The sequence below is a fragment of the Gopherus flavomarginatus genome, chromosome 7, assembly GCF_025201925.1.
Source record: "Gopherus flavomarginatus isolate rGopFla2 chromosome 7, rGopFla2.mat.asm, whole genome shotgun sequence".
Classification (NCBI taxonomy): domain Eukaryota; kingdom Metazoa; phylum Chordata; order Testudines; family Testudinidae; genus Gopherus; species Gopherus flavomarginatus.
In genome coordinates this window covers 25464151-25481539 of record NC_066623.1, presented here as the reverse complement: position 1 = coordinate 25481539, position 17389 = coordinate 25464151, and positions in this window count along the sequence as shown.

Here is a 17389-nt window from a genome sequence, read left to right as displayed (position 1 = left end):
ACTAAAATTTCATACAGACAATCAATTGTTTATGCTGCCCTATAAACTATCCACTGAAATGTAAGTACAATATTTATATTCAATTGATTTATTTTAGAATTATGTAGTCAACCTGAGAAAGCAAGACATTTTTCAGTAGTAGTGTGCTGTGACACTTTTGTATTTTTAGGTCTGATTTTGTAAGCAAGTAGTTTTTAAGTGAGGTGAAACTTGGGGTACACAAGACAAATCAGACTCTTGAAATGGGTACAGCAGTTTGGAAAGACTGAAAGTTACTGTTGTAAGACTCATCTTTTGTAGTTGATCGGTGAAAAAGTTTAAATATCTCTGATTTGAAAATATTAAAGTGATTCATATTTCCTCTGCAGTTTATCCTGAATCACTTTGGATAAGACTAGGATAAACCACTGAGTGTGGCACTGACTATACCTTTTCTTTATTAGTCAGGATTTCTTTTCCACTTCTCATTCATCTATCACTTTCCCAAGATCAGTTTCCCTGAATTTCCCAGGGATTGCTAATGAAGGTTCATGTACAGAGATGTCACATTATGGTCAAATTTATTTTAATGCTTCTGAAAAAGTCTGTTTTAATAACTTTAAACCTCATTGATTAAAAATTAGTACACTCCCTTAGGTCAGGCTCCACTGAAATTGTGAAAAGATTCACACTGATTTCAGTGGGAAATGATGTAGTACCTTAGCCCCAACTTATTATTCAGCATGCTGATGTGACTTAAACTAGGAAATGTGATGCAATTTTCTTTTTTAAGTTTTGATTAAGTGAAGTTTGCAACTGCAAAGTATTCCAGTTATACTGCAGAGTATGAGAACAGGAACATAATGAGTCATCACTTAGGGGAAGACAAAAAAATTGATCAATACTTATAAACACCAAGGAAAAAATACAACTCAGTTCAATCTGTCATAAAAATAACAAACCCATATAGACAAGTCATATGACACTTAGAGGTCTTCAGGTCTTCAGAGTCATTCATTTATCTCAGGCAAAACACTTTTTGCAGTTTATTTAAAAGATCCTGGTAGCGATAACAATATCCGAGATTCCATTTGTTGATGATGACCTCATAATAAACTTGTTTGGCTGATACAGTACATGTAAAAAATCTCCACATTAGAATTTGGTTTTAAAGTAAGAATAACTAATGTGAAGATATTTGTATGTTTATATAAATAAGTGATACTATAGATGGACAAATAGTATAATTAGCCTGATAAGTTCTGTTCTTGGCTCTGAAACATTACTTTACATGAATCATTTACCTGCTGTGTGCCTTTTCATCTATCTGTGTAATAGACACATACATTTTTACATACATAAAGGGGTGTTGTGAAGCTTAATTAACTAATATTTGTAAAACTCCTTGAGTTGGTGACTGACAGTAGATTTGATTTATAATTCCAAAAGGTTATTTTCATGATATATATTTCTTAAATCCAATTAAATTAGTTGATTGTCAGGATTGGTAAACCTATCTGAATATGGTGGCCCTAGACTGGATTTTGTTGCTACTTAAATTGAAACCAGCTACCAACTAGACTGCAATAGATTTCTGCATCTCTAGAGATACTTCCACCTTAGCAAGACTGGAATGAATGATGATGTAATTACGTCTCTGAGCCAAAGATTCACTAGGTTTGTGTTGCAAAGAAGTGACCTGCCATATTTATTCTCTTTACTTCTGAGAGGAAGAGAAGGTCCAATTGCATGGGCCCTAATCTAGGATGTAGTTGCCCTTAGATAAAAGCAGATATGGAGTCTCCAGCACTCAAGAGATGATGAACACATTGGAAACCACAGCATATCTTTTGTGAAGGTGTAGCATGTACTCGCCCAGCATTGTCCTCCAGGTCCTGTCTGGTCCAGAGAAGATGATAGGACTTCCATCACACCATATCTCAGCCTTTGGGCTGTTCAGCACTGCTGGCAGGACTATCAGTTTCATTTTCTTCCTTCACTCAGGTAAGCAAGGAACCAAACTGTGCATTCCATTGCTGTGCATAGGTGTATGAGAAGGACAAAGGATGAACACACACTCCTGTTCTAGGCATGGCTATATTTTGGCCCTGAGTGTTATCAATTCCCCAGCCTGGTTTTACAGCAACTGGTAAGTCTCAAATGCTGCACTCCCTGCTATTGGTACATTATATTGGTGAACAGCAATGACGTTTAGAATGGTAAAAGAAATATGCCGAAGTTATTGTTGATCTTGTTATACAATTTTTTTTTGTCAATTTCAGTTCAATTGAAAATGCAGGAAGAAAATCATTGCTCCAAATGGAAAGAAGATAAAAGGGGCAGGGAAAGAATAATTCTCAAACACTTTAAAATGAAAGTAAAAACAAATATTAAATGTTATTTCTCAGTGTCCTTTGTGACGGTGTGATTTATGTAGTCTGTTTTTTTAATTTGAATTGGATATGTAAAGTAACTTCCATCTCTTCTCCCCCTCCCACCTCTCAGCACTGCTTGACAGATTAGTCATTCAAAGCATGATTTGATGCTGTGCTAGTCAGGACGTCTGAGTGCAATTATATTCAAAACCTAAAATTAAATCGCTATAAAATGCTTTATCTCATTTCTCCAGGAGTAAGTTTCACTAGCAAGCCGATAACGAAATTCAGTACACACATTCGGCAGTACACAGAGCAGAAGGGATGAATCCAGGCTGGGATGGGGCCCTTGGACCCACAAAGATGAGATTCAAGGATCCATTGGGTGCCTCCAGCTGGCAGAGCATGAAGGAACATTGACAGGATAGGTGACCAGGAGCAACAGAGCACAGGTACTTCATAGATGTGTCCTTGATTTGTGAATTTCCCCAGCTGACTCTCTGCCTAATCATAGGTTTGTGCCTAGGACTGAATTCCCCAGACCCCTTCCAAGCAGGGCCGGCTTTTTAACTGCAGGGCCCGATTCAAATACCTGGCGGGCTCCGGGTCTTCGGTGGCACTTCGGCAGCGGGGGGTCCACTCCGGGTCTTCCGCAGTACCAAAGGACCCCCTGCCACCAAAATGCTGCCAAAGACCTCCAGAGTGGACCCCCCGCTGAAATGCCACTGAAGACCCCCGGAGTGGACCGCTGGGGAATCAGGCGAATTGGCCTAAAGCTGTCTCTGTTTCCAGGTTATTCAGCTGTGAAATAATGGACAGAATGGGGATGGGGGAGAGGAGGTGAGAAACATTCTTAATCCTCCACAGTTATGAACATCAGATTCATAGGCTATTTTTTTTAAACCAAAAAAATATTGGTTCAGAGGCTGGCACACCCACACCAGCCCTTTGAGCTGTTCAAAGATTTTTCCAGAATAGGGGAATCTCCAGCTTGTAGAAAGCCAAAATTGCTAGTTGGATGCCACCCAATCCTGTCACCACTAAAGGGGTATGCCACAGTTGCAAGAGGGTGTGGCCATAGATTGCCGCACTCTGAAGATCCCCAGCCAAGTTGATGCTCCTTCTGTTACAGAATCTCCCTCTCTCTCACACACATGCAGAGTTTTCAGTAAGGAGTTTTCTGTCTTTTCGTCTGACATGAAAGTCACTACACTTACAAGCACATACTTCCTTGTTGTCCCTCTATGAGAAGATCTTCAAACCCAAGGACTTAATCGACAGAAGGATTGAACTACTAGGTCAGGGTTGCAACACAGGAGTGGTGCGGTGGGAAATCTTTCTTTTTAACTGCGCTAAATAAAACCTTTCCTTGGTCTTTCATTTTTCAGGATTATCAATCAAGCACTAAATTCATGTTAAGAAAGAGCAAACAAATCAAACACAAATCAAAATTCCACTCTGGTTTTGGTTGGGTTATATATGTTTTCCTTTGCTACCCTCACCTCAGTCCCTGGAAAAATCATGGAGCAGGTCCCCAAGGAATCCATTTTGAAGCACTTGGAGGAGAGGAAGGTGATCAGGAACTGTCAACATGGATTCACCATGGGCAAGTCATGCCTTACCAACCTGATTACCTTCTATGATGAGATAACTGGCTCTGTGGATATGGGGAAAGCAGTGGATGTGATATACCTTGACTTTAGCAAAGATTTTTATATGGTCTCCCACAGTATTCTTACCAATAAGTTAAAAAATTATGGATTGGATGAATGGACTATAAGGTGGATAGAAAGCTGGCTAGATTGTTGGGCTCAACAGATAGTGATCAATGGCTCAATGTTGAGTTGGCAGCCGGTATCAAGCGAAGTGCCCCAGGGGTTGATCCTGGTGCCAGTTTCGTTCAACATCTTCATTAATGATCTGGATGATCGGATGGATTGCACCCTCAGCAAGTTCGTGGATGACACTAAGCTGCGGGGAGAGGTAGGGATAGAGTCCAGAGTAACCTACACAAATTGAAAGATTGGGCCAAAAATGGAGGGATATTAAGGAAGGTACTAACAGTGATTCCCTCAAGTGACAGTGACCCCCCAGTTTTACCAAGTACAAAAATCTTTTAGTTCTTATGTTAAAACTTGTAAGCTCCTGTCTGCAGAAAACACTGATTGTATCTATCCTGTGAAAGATACTCTATTACTATGGAAAACTTACAAACAAGTTAATTGACTTTGTTCTTGAAGTAAACGCTGTGCTAGCCTTAAGCTGTAATTCATACAATGTAAACAAACAGACCCCCACCCTCCGTGATTATAGGGCCGGGAGTCTCATAGGAATTAACACACACCCCAAAAGTGGTGGAGACAGTAAATTAAAATATGGTTAAGATATGGAATGTATGTTGATGAATGTTTGATGTACATGAATGGTTAGGGAGGTGCCAGCCTGGAAAGGATCTATCGGCCGAAGAATGTGTCAAGTGGACCACCAGACAACCCCCGGAGGGTAAACTGGGATCCACCCCAAACACCTGGAAGGAATGTGCCACTTAAGACAGTGTGGAGCCACCAGGAATGTGCCATCTGCTAAGTGAGCCAGCAACAGCAGGATGAAACAGTTCCCATAGACTAACATAGGAATTAATTCCTATAAGAATGAACTCCAAAAACTGAGGACTTTGAGTCTCTGGTTCTGCTGCCAACCTCCAGAAGCATCAGGTGCATCTGACACAGACTCAGCTCCATCCTCATGACCAAGATACCTGGCCAGTAACTTGGCATGAGCAACTTCTAGGCTGGTAACTATAAGATCTATACAGAACCTGAATGAATGTGTGAATGAATATATATATGGAATAAGTAGTAATAGGAATTAGTCAAACAACATTGTTTACTTTTGTCTTTCGCTTTATTATTATATTTGCAATAAATGTGGCATCTTTGCCTTATCCCTCTTAATGAGATCCTGCTGGTTTTTATTATATTGTTATAACAAAAGAAATCTGATGAGGTTCAACAAGGACAAGTGCAGAGTCCTTCAACAAGGACAGAAGAATCCCATGCACTGCTACAGGCTGGGGATCGACTGGGTAAGTGGCAGCTCTGCAGAAAAAGACCTGGGGATTACAGTGGACGAGAAGCTGTATATGCGTCAACAGTGTGCCCTTGTTGCCAAGAAGGCTAATGGCATACTAGGCTGCAATAGAACGAGTATTACTAGCAGATCGAGGGAAGTGATTATTCCCCTTTATTCGGCACTGGTGAGGCCACATCTGGAGTATTGTATCCAGTTTTGGGCCCCCCACTACAGAAAGGATTTTGACAAATTGGGGAGAGAGTCCAGTGGAGGGCAACAAAAATGATTAGGGGTCTGAGGTACATTACTTACAAAGAGAAGCTGAGGTAACTGGGCTTATTTAGTCTTCAGAAGAGAAGAGTGAGGGGGGATTTGATAGCAGCCTTCAACTACCTGAAGGAGGATTATAAAGAGGATGGAGCTAGGCTGTTCTCTGTGGTGGCAGATGACAGAACAAGAACCAATTGTCTCAAGTTGCAGTGAGGGAGGTCTAGGTTGGATATTAGGAAAAACTATTTCACTAGGAGAGTGGTGAAGCACTGGAAATGGGTTACCTAGGGAGGTGGTGGAATCTCCATCCTTAAGAGGTTTTTAAAGCCCAGCTTGACAAAGCCCTGGGTGGGATGATTTAGTTGGTGTTGGTCCTGCTTTGAGCAGGGGATTGGACTATATGACCTCCTGACATCTCTTCCAACCCTAATCTTCTATGATTCTCTTATTTATGATTATCTTTTAGACCTTATCTAAAGAGGGAAACTGTTTGCTTAGGAAGCTTTCTGTAATCCGCTGCTGGAATTTCCTAAGCAGTAGTTGCTTTTTAGAGAGCTTTTAAATAAAATATCAGCTACCTGCTTCCTTCAGGGAAAAGCCAAGATCCTGCTCTACAGATGGGGAGATTTTGTTTCTTCTGGCAACTAAATAAAATATCAGAGGGTAGCCGTGTTAGTCTGGATCTGTAAAAGCAGCAAAGAATCCTGTGGCACCTTATAGACTAACAGACGTTTTGGAGCATGAGCTTTCGTGGGTGAATACCCACACATGCATCTGAGGAAGTGGGTATTCACCCACGAAAGCTCATGCTCCAAAACGTCTGTTAGTCTATAAGGTGCCACAGGATTCTTTGCTGCTTAAATAAAATAGTTTGATTTGTGCTACACTAAAGCCATGTTACACTGCATCCCTTCCCCTTCGTGTGTTAGTGGGCAGGAGTTTTCATCAGATGAAGCTATAAAGGAAAGAGATTTCACGATTATGATCTATTATTTGTATTGCTGTACTGCCTGGAGGCCTGAAATGAGACCGGAGTCTCTTTGTACTGGGCAGCGATTGTCCCTACCCCAAAGAGTTTACAGTCTCGATACTATTTAGAAGGGAAGCAGAAGCACAGAGAAGTGAGGTGGATAATGGTCTGTCCAATTTTCTGTTATAAATTGTACACTGTTAAATTTCTTTACTACTATTACTCCATTCTACTTTTATTATACATGTGTCATGATAGATCCTGATCCTGGTCTCCCCTTCATTGCATACCCGGGGCTCCATTGTGCCAGTATAAATCACAAAGTGTTCTATTGAACGTTCTGAAGTTCCATAGAATGCAAGTCTTGCACCCAGGATCCTTAATGCTGCAGTATTATTTGTATGTTTTCTTTTTTTAGGGGGGGAGGGGAGCGGTTAACTAAGTAATAACCATGGACCCATGTAAAAGGCAGTTATGCAGCTGCACAAATAGCCACATAATCTTCATTGTTGTCAAGTCATTAATTTCAGTTCATGCCAAATAAAACTACAAAAAGTGGCTTCTGCTTTTGAGCTGTTCCTCTAAGTCCTTCTTTTGGATGAGATGTAAATCCAAGTTCCTTACAGCTCACAGGCCTTGAGTATCACAAAAGTTTTCACAAGAGCAAAGCGCAGCATCCTGGCCAAATTCAAAAGCAAGTAATTGTGTTGTGCATCCTGAAATTTCCTGCTTTAATTCAAGCTGGAGGAAACCAAACTGTTGATGGCATAAAATATCTGTTAAGTTTTCTCTAGATGTAGTTAGATTTCAGTGGTGGGTGAATATGATCCCTATGCATTTAGTCTGTAAATCACGTTGGAGTCTTTTCTCTACAGTTTTGACTTTATGCATTTTTCTCTCAGGTTTCCAGGCTTCCTCAAGCCACATGTCCCTTCCTCTATATCCAAATGTATGATAAAAATGACCAGAAAGCCAGAAACAAAGAACTGCTGGAAGCAACCTGCCCTCCTGGATTGTGGGATGAACATTTTAAAACTGCAATTTACCATTCTCCTCCCTTTTGCCCTTCGGTGCTGAGCTGCTTCTTTAAACTTCTTCTCTTAAAATTACTTGGGAAGCTCAGCAGGGCCATCCCTAGCCATTTGGGTGCCCTTTGCCCCCCGCCCCCCGTGGTGGGGGGGCTGAGTGGGGCCCCAGGCCTCACCTCGCCCTATCCCCGGGGTGTGGGAGGTAGGAGCTGTGGGGGGCACTTTTGGGGCCCAGAGTGGCCTGAGGGCTTAGTAGGGGCTGGGAGCAGCCCATACCGCTTCCCTTGCCCCAGCCCCAGCCATGTCACTGTCCCTAACTCCCCGAGCGACATGGCTGAGGCTGGGGTAAGGGATGCGGGGCAGGCTGGGACCATGTCAGTCCACTTCCTGCCACCGGTGAGTCGGGGGGGCAATCCTTTCCCCAACCTCCCTGCACTCACTGGTTGTGGGAAGCGGAGCGATGCAGCTGGGAGCTGGCAGAGTAGAGCAGGCTGGGGCCGGGTTGCTCCATTTCCCGCCACTGCTGGTGAGTGCAGGGTTGCTGGGGGAAGAAGGTAGAAATGGAGGCGGGCTGGGGGTAGAGCAGGGGGGAAGGGTAAGAGGTGGGGCAGAGGGAGTTGTCCGGGCCGTCCCCTTACCCCCAGGGATGGCCCTGTCCTTTGCAATGGGTGCAGCCGGCAGGGGGATAGGGCTGGTCGCTGGGGCTGGTGTTGCCGCATATGCAGTACGTAGCTGTCTAGGTGCCCCAAATTTCACCGTGCCCTACACAGCTGCATATGCCTAAGGATGGCCCTAGTACTGAAGTATGTACTCTAATGTTTTCCTGATTTGAGGTCTACATTTCTAAGGGTATGTACTTACTGGAGATGGATGCTGTGGCGATCGATCCATGGGGCCTCGATTTAATGGGTCTAGTGAAGACCTGCTAAATTGACTGCAGATCACTCTCCCGTTGACTCTGGTACTCCACCGGTAGGAGACATGTAAGGTGACCCAGCGCGGTATAGACCCTGCAGTAAGTTGCCCTAAGCTATGTCAACTCCAACTATGTTATTCACATAGCTGGAGTTGCACAACTTAGGCCAACTTACCCCCTGCAATGTAGACCAGGCCTTAGATACTGACTTGAGAGGTGTTTTTAAGTCTTCTAATTAAGTGTGAGATGTTTGCCAAGCCCGCTCACAGTAAGCGGATTTTGGCTTCTTTCTTCATGTAATTGCTCTATTGTGTCTATATTTGCTTGTTACTTGTTTTGGTGATTTTTTGGGTGTGGGGTTTCCACTTTTTTCTTGGGTTTTGTGGGTTTTGAATTTCTCGCCGGAGAATGGGATTGACTCTTGGTTGTGCAAGTCTCTTCTCTGCTCATGAGCATATTGCTAAAAAATGGTCAAAAGGCTGCTTTTGGTTTCATTTTTCTTTTAGCTTTCAGGTTGCTGACTCTGCTGTGTGCCTTGCTTATTACTAGGAGGAGAACTGCTGGTGTCTGGGGTGACTGGTAGGGCAAGAGGAAGTGACAAAAGCACCAAATGATATAGGCTGCCTTTAGAAAAAGTAGAACTGCTTTTTAGATAGGGTTTCTTTGGCTGTGACATACCATTATGGTGACAGTATCTATGTGTTTCTGTAGCCATAGCATTCTGTGGTAGATGCCACAGGCAATTTTCTCCTAAAAGCTTGTTTTGTAGGAGGGATCCCTGATAGGAAAAAAGGGCAGATTTTTTAAAAACTTGGGCTGGTTACAAAAGTGTGAAGATATCAAGACTGTTTTTATAGCACCTAATTAAAAAGCACTTCAACAGCAGGTCACTGCCTGGGTTTGTTAGAGGAGAAAAACATCACCTGCTTTGGTATTAAATGTGAGTGTTGACAACTACATGGGCAGGTTTGAGTTAGGAGAAAAGTGTTAGAATTCCCTGAAGGGAGTTGAAGAGAGAACTTAAATAGCAAAATGCAAGATTTTCCTGACATCAACTAGGGTATTTTCTATGATGGAAAACCTCAGAATGGGTTGCTATTCAGTTATTTATCTGAAGCTTATCTCAGTCTCATGGCTTGATCCAGGGGAGTGGCTTAAGTTATCTAAGCATCATATTTAGTACACATTGTCTATTATACACACCTTACAAAAACATATATCTGGAACCCCAGAAACTACAGGTTCAGTTTCCACTTTGCTCATTGTTCAATACTGAATCTCTCATTTCTGTGTATGAGGCAAAAAGATTGTGCTGAAAATGGTTTGTGTTTTTTAGATGAGACCTTAATGAAAAAGGAAATGTAAATTCTATCTACTCTTTGTGGACATTAATGATCCTTTGGCATTCTTTGTAAGGTATAGGGGCAGATCCACAACTCAGATAAATTGTTCTATTTCCATTGGAGTTAATGGAGGCAGTAACTATTTAACTATCTGAGGATCTACCCCCTAAGTGTTTACTATGGTAACTTGCAGCAACATTTCAGGGACTTGAATAAAAATCTTCTGCACCAAAAGAAGGTGGCTTATCCTTATAGTATTAGTACAGTAGTCACCCTGTAATGGGTTAGATCACAGAACTCCCCCTGGGAGCTGCTATCTGATGTGCCAAGACTACTACTGCTCCTGCCTTCCTGCTCTTTCAATTTAGGACTTCATGCCCTTCCTGGTTTGAGCCAGACTCGCTAGCCTGCTGCAAACCCAGACCCAGATCTGAATTATGTCCCCTAACAGCTGTAGGATTACCTGAAAGCAGCTAACAGAAGTGTTCTTGTCTTTAACACTCAGATGCCTAACTCCCAGTGGGGTCTAAACCCAAATAAATCTGGTTTACCCCGTATAAAGTTTATATAGGGTAAACTCATAAATTGTTCCCCCTCTATAACACTGATAGAGAGATATGCACAGCTGTTTGCCCACCCAGGTATTAACACATACTCTGAGTTAATTAATAAGTAAAAAGTGATTTTATTAAATACAGAAAGTAGGATTTAAGTGGCTCCAAGTAGTAACAGACAGAACAAAGTAAGACACCAAGCAAAATAAAATAAAACACGCAAATCTATGTCTAGTCAAACTAAATACAGATAATCTCACCCTTAGAGATGCTTCAGTAAGTTTTTTCCTCAGACTGGACACCTTTCAGGCCTAGACACAGTTCTTTCCCTGGTACAGCTCTTGTTCCAGCTCAGGTGGTAGCTAGAGGATTTTTCATGAGGGCGCTCCCTTTGTTTTCTTCCACCCATTTATTTATCTTTTGCATAAGATGAGAATCCTTTGTCTCTCTCTGGGTTCCCACTCCCTCCTTCTGAATAGAAAGACACCAGGTTAAAGATGGATTCCAGTTCAGGTGACACGATTACACGTCACTGTAAGACTTCAAGCTTTCATTCCTCCTAGCCTGACTCAAGAAAGGCTTGCCTGCAAACAGAAAAATCCACAGTCAATTGTCCTGGTTGATGGGAGCCATCAAGATTCCAAGCCACCATTAATGCGCCCACACTTTGCATAATTACAATAGGCCCTTAGAGTTATATTTCATACTTTTAGTTTCAGATACAAGAGTGCTACATGTATACAAATAGGATGACTACATTCAGTAGGTTATAAGCTTTGTAATGATACCTTACAAGATACCTTTTGCATGAAGCATATTCCAGTTACATTATATTCACTCATTAGCATATATTTATAAAATCATATAGAGTGCAATGTCACACACCCGATCAAATGCACATTTTAAAATGCATTTATAGAAGTGGTTGAAATTTCTTGAATCTCTGAAAAGAAAACAAAAAAAATGACCATTTCTCTGATAAACTTTGTTTTGCTATTTTTAAGTGTTTAGAAATTTTCCATTTTGCATTTCAAATAACTTTCTAGTCATGAAGTGTTTTATATGAAATCACAGCCATTTGAAACACATTCAAGTTATAAAATGTAAGTCGTCATGTTCATTTAATATTTATTACATCAAAATATATTGTTTTTGACAGCGCACACATTTTGTGACATTAAGATTAGTACAGTACCACGTGTTTCATTAATATACGGATTATATTTGGTATATACGTAAGCTGCCTTGGTAAATGTGTAAAGAAGTAAAATTTTGTAGACAGTAGTCAGATAAACATAAGACTCTATTTCTAGGCCAATCTTCCAGCTATCAGGGGTTTTACCCGTTGACCAGATTTAGTTTTTTTCCAGGACATCCAGCATAGTCCCATAGATATTCAAAAGTATGGTAGCTGCTTCTGTGTTACAGAGTTTGAGGCATGTGTAAGAAAGTTTTCCCACATCAGTCCAATCACAGTAAGCTTGACTCTGCTCTCCATTGCACCAGAGCAGATCAGGAGTAACACCACCAAAGCAGTATAAATGGAAAGACAATGCTGCAATACAGGTAAAAGTGAGAGTGGCATTAGACCCTCACAGATATTAATGCAAGGTGTGTTGTCTGATAATTTTAAGATTTGTTTGCAAATTACTTGAGGAGATATTTGTATAGCTTCCCAAAGTCAAAGAGAATATATGTCGATTATTAACATATGAATTAATGAAAGCCATTAGGAGTGCCCAATATGGTGAGAGAGATTGGTTTGACTCAGCGGTCTTGCTGTTCGTTTGTTATTTGTAATGTGGTATTAGGACCCCTAGTCATGGACCAGAACCTCATTTTGCTAGGTGTTGTATAAACTCAAAACAAAATGACAGTTCCTGTTTTAATGTGCATTTCCATCCTTTTATCTTTTTCTGCCTTCATCATCCATTTACCTACTTTGTGAATATAATTGATATTGTAGTTTACTATTGGAGGAAAGTAGATCCCATAGATCAGAGATCGGCAACCTTTGGCCTGCAGCCCATCAGGAAAATCTGCTGGTGGGCTGGGATAGTTTGTTTACCTGCAGCGTCCACACGTTTGGCCCATTGCCCCTCCCACTGGCTGCAGTTCACTGTTCCAAGCCATGGGGGTTGCAGGAAGCAGCAGCTAGCACATCCCTCTGCCTGCGCCGCTTCCCGCAGCCCCTTTTGGCCTGGAATGGTGAACTGCAGCCAGTGGGAGCTGCGATTGGCCAAACCTGCGAATGGTGCAGGTAAACAAACTGTCCCAGCCTGCCAGCAGATTTCCCTGATGGGCCGCAGGCCAAAGGTTGTTGATCTCTACCATATATTATTGTATTTGTTGTCTGGGAAATGCATCTCCTTGCCAAACAATTAGGATTTCCTTTGTTTTGCTTTGTTTTTCTGTTCCATTTTATGAATATAAAAAGTCTCCTGTTTAAAAAAAAACAACAAACACCATCTCAAAACCCTGTGCTCAATTCTGTGATATTTTTGCTAGAAATGGAGCCATTTCTTAGCAAAATCCATTGGCTTGTTCCAAACAATAGGTCTATTCAATAGCAAAAAGGGATATATTGGCCCAAAAAACATGTCTTAGTGTGTAAAAATGGCCTTTAACAATGCAACAAGAGACTTCAGAAGGTGCAGAGTTGGAATTATTTTCATATGAACTTTAATGAGGAAAAAAACGTTATCAGCTGTAGGGTCTGATCCAATGTCTGTTAAAAACAATGAAAAAGTTTCCACTGATTTCCATGAGTATTGGGTAAGACTCCTAGTAAATAAATTGGAGGAGAAATAATGGGCCAGAGAGCAGCAGCACACTTTTATTATGGAGGAACACTATTGAGAAATGCTCTGCCTAAACAGTGTGGCTTTATTACTGAGTGCCAATCAATTTTTATATTGCCCTGTGATATATACAAGAAACTATTTTTGTTGAGAGGTGCATTTTATATCTCTGTATCAATTGAGTGGTACTTAGACTCAGCAATATCTCTTTCCAATAGACCATTTCATTTCCATTTTACTAAATGATTTATTGGAAAGCTCCCAAAATGATTAAATATAAATGTCAGGTAAAGGTTAATGCAATAATATAGGCCAAAGTGACATAAAACACTTAAGCATGGCATAGTGATTACTAGACCATTTACTCTGGGAAAGAAAATTGAAATATTTATTATGAAGCCATGTCAAGGGTAGGCAAGGATTTAAAATATTTTAGAATCCCTACATGGTAAAATAATAGTTTATGGTCTCCTATATCTTGGCTAGAAACAAATATATTAAATGAGTTTGGCTTCATGCTGTCAAAGAAAACAGTTAAGATAATCACGTAACTCACACAGTATGTTTGCAAACAATAGCTGAAAATGTCTCAGTTTTGGATAAAGCCTGGGTCAAATCTTGGAGAGCTAGGTTGACAAGATGATTGAGGACTTGACCTCTGTAACTTTCTGGCAATATACCAGATTGGATGTTTCAGAAAAAACAAACTAAGCATAAACTTTCTGTTAGGGAGTACTGTACACTTGGAGGTGCCAGCTTTCAAATGAGACATAGAAAAGAGGTCATTGACCATTAACGTTAATTAAAAATCCCAGAGCACTTTTCACAGCAGTTAGGATATTATCCATCTGGTATCATCTTGGATAATAATTGTGTTCTTCCTGCCTAAAACTCCCTCTGTGGCTTAGAGAAATAATTACTCAGTACCGCTGCTAAGAAAATAACTATTGGGTGCTGCTGTTCATGTAAGATAACTATCATGTTTCACCCTAGTATTGGCTAGATTTCAACGGATATTATTTATACTACAATATCACCAAAAGTCTCCAACTGAATTCAGAGCCCCATTGTGCCAGCCAGTTTACAGACACTGTGGGTATGTCTACAGTTTGAGATGGTGGTGTAATTCCCGGTGTAGTGTGCTAAAAATAGGGTGTCACTGCAGAGGTGTGAGCAGTAGGAGGGCCTAGCCTCCCCAGGCATGTGCCTAAGTGCTTGCAGCAGCTGGCCACTCCTGCTGGTCACAATGCTATTGTCATAGTATCTTTCCCCAATCTGAAGCTTAGAGTCCAGAAGTTGGGGTACTAGCATGAATTCCTCTAAGCTTAATTACCAGCTTAGATCTGATAAGCTGCCACCAATCAGGAATTTGAGTGCCTGATACACTCTGGTCCCCCCAAAACCTTCCCTGGGGAGCCCCAAGACCCATACCCCCTAGATCTTAACAAAAGGAAAGTAAACCCCTTTCCTCACCGTTGCCTTTGTCAGCCTTCCCCTCCCTGGGTTACCCTAGAAGATTACTGTGATTCAAACCCCTTGAATCACAACACAGAGAAATTAGGTCTCCTGGAGAGAGAGACAGATTCACGCTCCATGAATCTGAAACAAAGGGATTCCACCCTTCCCCTCTCTTCTCCTTCCCTGCTAAGTACAGACTCAATTCCCTTGAGCCTCAACAAGGGGAAAAAAAATCAGACAGGTCTTAAAAGCAAAAATTTTAATAAAAAGAAAGAAAAAAGTAAAAGGTCTATCTCTGCAATTTAGATGGTAAAAAGTTACAGGGTCTGTCAGCTTAAGAAATTGGAGAAACAGCCTCCTCCAATAAAAATATAAGTTAAAATATTTCCAGCCAAATACACATTTGCACATAAAGGAAAACAAATAAAAAGACTGTGCCGCCTTTCTACCTTTATACTTACAAAATTGGAATAGAAGATTAGAGAGCCTGTAGGTATGTGTGGTCTCTCTCAGAGCCCAGAGAGAACAAAGCAAAACCCAAAAAACACAAACAAAGACTTCCCTCCACCGAGATTTGAAAGTATTTTGTCTCCTGATTGGTCCTCTGGTCAAGTGTTGCAGGTCACTGTTTGTTAACCCTTTACAGGTGAAAGAGACATTAACCCGTAGTTATCTGTTTAGGATATGCCCCCCAAATCGCAGACAGTGGGGAAAGTCACTGGCCGTGATTTCTTTCTAGAACTTTAGAATAAACAGATTAATACAACACATGCACCTTTACATATTTACTAAGGATGTAAACTACAAGACTTTCTACATTTTTAAGAACAATTTTTAACCAGTGGATTCTGGGAAACTTTCACGAGAGAGTGCATCAGCTACTTTGTTAGAAGCTCCTGAAATGCGTTGAATTTCAAAATCAAAATCTTGGAGAGCTAAACTAAGCAGTTTTTTGTTGTTCCCCTTGGCAGTATGAAGCCACTTTAGCGCAGCATGGTCGGTTTGTAGCTGGAACTGCTGTCCCCAAACATATGGGCATAGCTTTTCCAAGGCGTACACAATGGCGTATCATTCCTTCTCACGGACTGACCAGTGATTTTCCCTCTGAGACAGTTTCTTGCTGAGAAACACGACAGGATGGAAGTTGTGATCCGGTCCTTTCTGTATGAGAACTGCTCCTATACCACACTCAGATGCATTTGTGGTTACTAGGAATGGTTTGTCAAAATCCGGGACCCTGAGCACAGGGTCAGACATGAGCATCGCCTTAAGCTGGGTAAAGGCCTTCTGACACTCATTAGTCCACTTGACTGCATTCGGCTGGGTCTTTTTGGTCAGGTCGGTCAGTGGGGCAGCGATTTGGCTGTAGTGTGGTACAAATCGCCTGTAATACCCGGCCAAGACTAAGAAGGATTGGACCTGTTTCTTGGACTTTGGGACAGGCCACTTTTGGATAGCATCCACCTTGGCCTGTAGGGGGTTTATGGTTCCTCGACCCACCTAGTGTCCCAGGTAAGTCACTCTGTTTCGGCCTATTTGACACTTTTTGGCCTTAACAGTTAGTCCTGCCTGCCTGATGCGCTCAAAGACTTTTTCCAGGTGTTCTAGGTGTTCGGGCCATGCATCTGAAAAAATGGCCACATCATCGAGGTAGGCAACTGCATATTCTCCCAATCCTGCTAGTAGACCATCTACCAGCCTTTGGAAGGTCGCGGGTGCATTTCGCAGCCCAAAGGGAAGCACATTAAATTCATACACCCCCGCAAGGGTGATGAATGCTGACCTTTCTTTGGCAGGTTCATCTAGCGGTACTTGCCAGTACCCCTTGGTTAAGCCTATTGTAGAGATGAACTGGGAACGTCCCAACTTCTCCACTAGCTCATCTGTGCATGGCATTGGATAGTTTTCTGGATGAGTTACTGCATTTAGCTTACGGTATGTCATAACCTAGTCCCAGATTTGGACCTTAGCGTCCAAAATATGGGGGTTAGCATGAAAACCTCCAAGCTTAGTTACCAGCTTGGACCTGGTACGGCTGCCACCACCCAAAAAATTAGAGTGTTTTGGGGCACTCTGGTCCCCCTGAAAAACCTTCCCTGGGGACCCCAAGACCCAAATCCCTTGAGTCTCACAACAAAGGGAAATAATCCTTTTTCCCTTCCCCCCTCCAGGTGCTCCTGGAGAGATACACAGACACAAGCTCTGTGAATCTAAACAGAGGGAGTCCACCCTCTGTAATTCCAGTCCTGGAAACAAAAGCACTTTCCTCTTCACCCAGAGGGAATGCAAAATCAGGCTAGCAAATCCAACACACACAGATCTCCCCCTGACTTCTTCCTCCCACCAATTCCCTGGTGAGCTGCAGACCCAACCCCCTGGAATTTCCCACTAAAGAAAAACTCCAACAGGTCTTAAAAAGAAAGCTTTATATAAAAAGAAAGAAAAATACATAAAAATGGTCTCTCTGTATTAAGGTGACAAATACAGGGTCAATTGCTTAAAAGAATATTGAATAAATAGCCTTATTCAAAAAGAATACAAATTAAAGCACTCCAGCAACTATATTCATGTAAATACAAAAGAAACATATAAATTCTATCTGATCTTTTCGTACTTACAACTG